Genomic DNA, 6943 nt, shown 5'->3' with positions numbered 1-6943 from the left:
CATGAGGTTAGTATATACAATTTTATGAAATTTCTTCCAGTTTTAACAATGAACCTAAATCTTCTGTTACCGAATATTGATTTTTCTTATGTTTCCCACTTGGGCTTTATTTCTAAATACAAAAATGTATTCTCTTTCTCATTAGATATGAAAAAAACCCTTTGTGGAAATTAAAATTTGAGGTTACTATACTTACCCATCATTTTGAAGGAAGGAGTTGTTCCACGTAGGTAGATATGACAAAATAATTTAAATGTATCTGCAGCCACTCCCCACATTGTATTTTTCTTAATCCTATTTGATAGAAATATCTCAAAAATGCTATATTTTCCTGACTTCTGAAACAGAGAACAGTGACCACACCCACCTTTTCTTCATGAAGTGGGGTTAGCATTGTGAATATTCGTTCCCTGTAATACACCGCTATGCTCTGTCTGGCTCTGCCCTGGCTTCGGGTGTCAGCCCCTCCCCAGGCTGTCACCAGTCACTTGTCATTATGAATGACTTATGTGAAGACTTTTCATACATTTACAGGAGGATTGTTTCACTTTCCCTAGCTCTCCCTCATATTTCAACCAAATTATTTAATATCAGTCGCTTTTAAGGGGAAAAAAGAACTTTTTTATATAGAGAAAATGCAAATAAAGGACAATTGCCCTGAACTTCACCCCAGCTTGACTGGTAGGTGGATGGCCCTCGAGTCCAGTCACTCTTTCCCTGTGGATAGATGGCTTACGGTGGACTCAGGGCTAAAGAATGGAATGAGTCCCCATCTTCTCAGTCCCAGGGAGAACTAGAGGAGTTGGGACGGGTATCAGGACTTTAATCTTCGTAAAATAGATATACTACTACTCCCAGGAGCCCTGTTCTGTGACAAGTGCCCCTTCTTCCATCTCCTTTCCCTTCTCACCAATGTCCTTTCACTAAGGATGGTAAGGTGAGAGGGGGGAGAATTTTAGGGAGTGTGAAGGCACAAGAGAGACAGGTCCAGGGTTCTTATCTTGACTTATTTCCTTCTAAGACATAAGTAGAAGTATAAAGGATTAATTATCAAAGTATTAGCTTTTTCCTTTTTTTAAAGACAGTTTCATTGTGTAGCCCACATTAGAGTGCTGCGGTGTCAGCCTACCTCACAGCAACCTCAAACTCCTGGGCTCAAGCAATCCTCCTGCCTCAGTTTCCCAAGTAGTGGGGACTATGGGCATGTGCCACCACACCTGGCTAATTTTTTTCTATTTTTAGTAGAGGTGGGGTCTTGCTCTTGCTCAGGCTGGTCTAGAACTGCTGGGCTCAAGCCATCCTCCAGCCTCAGCCTCCCAAAATCCTAGGGTTACAGGTGTCAGCCACCACACCACACACCACCTGGCCAACGTATTATCTTCTTAATTTTACTTAAAGATACAAATTAAATAAGTTAGTATATGTCTCTGATTGCATCATGTTGACCAAACAGAATTATTTTTCATTCATGTAGCATTTTTCATCTTTGAACCTTGAATATTGACAGAGTCTTGGCTTCTATTTTTTCCTAAACGAAGGAAAAAATAATATCTACAGGGAAAATTTTCACCAAAACTAGCTGCCACCTCTTCCTTCTTTTGTCTTCCCAAAATTTCAGTGTTTGATCATTATAAACAAAACTTCAGAAGCCTTTGCATCTACTTGGGCAGGAAATAATCAGACTGTTAAGTTCTAGAATATTATAACAGATATTTTGAGAATCTCAGAATTCTAAAATATTAAATTCTGTTCACTTATTTCTTGGTTTACAGATACACATAGGTTTGAGTATACCTAAGGTCTTGTTTCTAAATAACTGGGACATTACATCCCACAATTTGTTTGAAAGGAACCAATCTAATCTCAGTAGTCAAGATTACTGTGTGTTCCAGTTAGAATTTATGTATCAGTCCTTGAATGACTGTGTGGAAGAGAAATCCCAGATACCCTATTAGAAATGTAGCATGAGCAAGAAATAAACACTTGTTAGATGACTATTTCAAAATGATCTGTTATCACAATCTACCAATTCTGACTAATATTCACTATAAGTCTAAAGAGGGAGCAAATCTGTATAAAAAGAGTGTTCAGCTTGAGTCACATCAAGAATAGTTATTATTTGGGGAAAAAAGGAATACATTCTGGGCTAATATATGCAATTTGAGCAAAGGGAGAGTGGTGGGTTCATGTGAGTAAAAAAGGAGAATAAAGACTGTACTGAATACACTCAAAATTACTGGAGAATATGGCTGACCATGAAGTATAAGTCCAGATCTCACAGAGGCTTGAAATCCAATGCATTCGATAAGACACATTAACTGCAAATAACAGAAACCAATCAAGCCAACATAAGCCAAAGAGAGGAAATTATTAAAATGATGTGGAAGGGTTTAAAAGAACCCCAATGCAGGAATGCCTCCAAAGTTGAGAATCAGATATGGGAAAGCTGGTAGAACTACTTTCTCTGAACATTACCTCTAGTTCTTTCATCATGTCTTTCTCATTCTTCTCTCTCTTTCATTCTCCAAACTGGCTTTCTTAGCTTCTGTTTACACGTTACAGTTGCAGCTATAGACTGACCATTTCTAGATTCCAATATCAAGTCCCCAGAACAATGATATTTGGGTGCTGCTCAGGTCAGATGTGCTCCACCAACCCCATCAACTGTAGGCCAGGAGGCTGGATCACATGGAACACACAGAGCTGTTGGAAGCTCACCCTGTAAATCAAATGTCTCCCAGAAAGGAGATGGCCTTGTGGGCTGAACTGTCCCCCAGCCGTTGTCCACTACAGACAGTAGATGTGTTAACATATGATACCTTATGCACAAAGGTAAAGGTAAAAAACATGATAAACACCAACTTAGAAAAACTACCCTGATACTGTTGTGCAGAATAGGTCAAAACCAAAATAGACCAGAGACAGAATAGATCAAAATACTGATGTAGGTGAACATGCATCCTAGTAAAATTAAATATTATTTTAAAACAAAAGTAAATATGAAGGAAAATTTAGTCAAATTATATCAACATTAATGATTATTTCTTGTTTGATATCATACCACCTAAAAAATGTGTGATCAATCTATTTCTGATTCAGTTAAAGGCATATGGGACATGAAAAAATAGCATTTTTAATGGAGCTGATTAGGTCAGCTCCTCAAATTTTAAAGATAAATACACATAGACCTCATAACATTAGTAAATAAAACATTGATGCCTCTATCTTGTCCATAATGGGAATTTCCCCTCTCTTTAAACATTTAAGTCCAAAGAGTTTGCTTTTTAACTTTTTAAGCTATGAATAATATATTTTCTCATTTTTTACCGTATTTGGAATTTATATCTCCTTTGGATTGAATCCTTCAAGGAATGATAGTTTGATGAGGTAAAGAAGGTCCTAGCCTGATAGTGAAAAGACTGCTCAGAAATCCTAATTCCACCTCTCTTGGTTTTGAGTCCTTCATCAAAAGACTTAGTCTGAATTTTTGTTTCCTCATACAGATATTGATTTTTAAAAATTTTTAACAGTTTAGAGCAACACCAAAAAGTGTTTCACTTGGTTCAGGCTGAAACCCCAAGGCAGAGAGTTGGCAAATGTGTGTCTTCTCAATTCTTATGTCACTCTGTGGAACAAGGTACTTAGCTAAGTAGTACTGGTTCCACAATGAGGCTGGGCTCCAAGAGAAGGACCCTGTTCCCTGTGGTTATGCCCTTTCTGTGGTTCTCTGCATTGAGAATGTCACACAGTCCAAGTGTGGACACCACAGTCTGACCCTGGGTGCAGGTGTTCTGGGGTTGCTGCATGCCATTAGCCCTGCACAAAGCTGCCTTATAAGAAGTTGATCTGTTATGAAGGCGACTCTTAGTTATTCACAATCTGAATAAATTTCCTATTCTTGGGTAGTATCTGTTACAAGCTATCAGCAAATAGAAAGGTTTCCACACATGATCTATGCTACCATCACCTAATAATAGGGTTAGCACCAACATTTTAAAATAAATGTATGTTCTCTCATAAGAATCAAACCTGTAAGCCATGTCTCCATTTGGCACAACTTCTACTGACATATCTTACCACATGGTCATGTCAATGCCACACTCCCCCATTGAACTCTGAAACCCTAAAGTGAAGGTGATTTACCTCTTTTCCTTTTGTGTCACCTGAACCTTTTCAGGTGAAGGGAGGAAGGGAAGCAAAGATTTGAAAAGTAAGCACGCAAATAAGTAGCTCAGAACTTAGGATGTCCACATTCTCCAAGGTGTGTTTTTGTATAAAAAGAGCAATGGGATCATCAAGCAATACAATATGCCCTTTCTCTGTAGCCTGCTGTGGGACCTTGCTGTGGTAACAGAAGTACTGATGGGTCCTTTGGGGGATTAGAGGGAAATGGGACATCAGCTCTCCACTCAGTTCTGCAGGAGACTGAGCACACTGCTATTTGTTCCCTTTAAACAAGGAATAGGGTTAGGGTGAAAGACCAACCCTTGGGTAGACCCTCACTGAAACTACAGTGGGATTGTTTGTCTGTTTTCTTCATGGTTTTCCTATTCTGTTAAGCTGCCTTTTCCCAGTGCTTTGACTAGGGAAATCAGGCTTTTCTTAGAGCTTTTTTGTTTGTGCCTGTTGGTGATTCCAGGTTGGGGGGCTTCTGTAGGGCCCCATCTAGGATATACGGGTGGCAATAAGAAAATCCAAGGAACTCACTGCCCTGCAATCGCTCAAGTCTTGAAGTCCCTAGGCAGTCCACCTCCTTCTTCCCACCATTCAGAGTCTTCTTATGTCTGCTTGTTCTGTTAAGTACAGAGTTTTTTAGTTGATCTATTTATTGGCCATGACCAAAAGTTTGGGATGTGATTCTTTAATGCAGACAGGTGAGACACTGTTCAGATTCACAGGTAGGAGCCAGCCTGACCAGCAATCTTCCCAGGTAAAAGTATTTTGGAGGAATGAATGAGTTTTAAAATTTCAGTCATTGTCATTTGATTTCAAGAGTAATTTCTTCCCACTATTGTGCATTTTATGTGATTTAACATAACCATCCTTTATTTTCATTCTAACACATACAAAAAGACATTTTACTAAAACAGCTAGACAGATACACATGAGAACATTCTATACTTAATTATGGTCTGTATATTTCAAGATTTTAAAGAATAAATACTTTTTTATGAATCTCGTGCTGGGCTTGTCTTCAAATCTGATATTCAAATCTTTTTTATTTGACTTTTAAAAACCTTATTGTAATTTTTATTAGAAAAATAATACATGCTTATTATGGAAAACAATATAGAATCACAATATAAAAAATATAGAAACGTTTAAAGAAGAAACTAAACATATCTTTAATCTTACTATTGTCAATATTTGGAATATACTTTTCAGTATTTTTCTTTTTGGTCTATATAGGTGCATTAATTGGATTCATATAGTGTGCTTAGTTTTAAATATTGACTATTTTAATCTAACACTGTCCTGACCATTTCTTTGTGAGACTAAAATTATTGGGAAATTTTATTTTATTGGCAGCAGAATTTGCCTTCTTCGGGATAAATCTTAATTTATATGGACAATCTCCTTTTGTTGGACATTTAGATTATTTCCTTATTTATATTTTTGCTACTATAAATCATACTGCAAAGTATAATTTTTGACTAAATGTTTATCTTTATATACTTGTCATTATTTATTTAGGTCAGATTTCTTCCTTCAATCTCTATGTTGAAGGACAATCCCATGCCATAAAGTTAATACCAGTATTTTGGTCTGTTCAGAAAAGGTAAAGAAATAATCAACTTCTTAGTTTTGAACTTTGTGAAAACATATAATTATATACAAAGTTATATCGAGGGGGACTATGTTTCTAGTGAATATTTATATCTTTATTATTAAATGCTTTAATAGAGCTTATGATTTATTTCACTAGTCTCCATAATTAATCTGAATTAGTGATGAATGTCTCATCCTAACATATTGGATTTTTCCACTGAAATGGGAAGATTGCAATTTAATTTGAAATAGTCAACAATATCTTTAAAATGTACCTGGACACATGGCTGTTTTTTTGTGTGTGTTTTTGTTGTTTTTTGCAGTGTTAGGTCTTTATGGTACCATGAGAAAATATATACCATACCATGTGAATTCTCTATGGTCTGCAGGAAAAAACATCGTTGAACATACAACATGTTTTAGAACAGCCAGAGTAGCATGTAAATCAGTGGAATCTTTAAGTATCTTTGGCTTATGAAAATCACATGATTTTTAAAACAAGTGAACCTTTTTATCATTGTAAAGCATAATATAATTAAGCTTCAGTAGAAAGGGGTACAAGAAATATCTCAAAAGATGGAAAACAAATTGTTTGAATTCTTATGATTTCAGGATGAAAAGAAATTGTAGGTAAAGCTATTCAGTTCCTAAAATGTTCAAAGGTGGATAAAATATTCATATAAAATAGTTTGAAGTTTAAATTGTCTTAAATTGCCTTTTCTTCATTCAGAAAATAGACACAATATAGCTCTTTGTAGCAAAAGATCTCTTCTGTAATTGAAATGATAAATAAATAGAGCTGAGCGAAACCCGAGGTGGTTTGGAGTTTGAGCTGAGAGTATTGTATTTATACTTTCCAAGTTTCCTTTCTTAACTTGTGACTCTGGGGCTAAAATAATGATCTCTTTTTTTTCCCCTTTAAAATAAATCTTTCCCTGCTTCTAACTACCAGGGGAATATTATGAAAACATTCAGCACTAACATTACAGAACTAACATAGCTAAAAACCGTGCATCAGCATTGCGAAAAGGCCTATAATCCCAGAGAGAGAAAAACTCCAAACATTATCAGCAGTGCAAGGCTCTTTGCTGTTGATTCTGAGAAACAGTAAGTTTGGGGTTCTTGCTGCTCATTTAGCAAAAATAAACTTGCAGAGAAAAAGAAAGAAAGAAGA

Source organism: Microcebus murinus, chromosome 17, assembly GCF_040939455.1.
Source record: "Microcebus murinus isolate Inina chromosome 17, M.murinus_Inina_mat1.0, whole genome shotgun sequence".
Lineage (NCBI taxonomy): Eukaryota > Metazoa > Chordata > Mammalia > Primates > Cheirogaleidae > Microcebus > Microcebus murinus.
Note: the sequence above shows the minus strand (reverse complement) of the source record.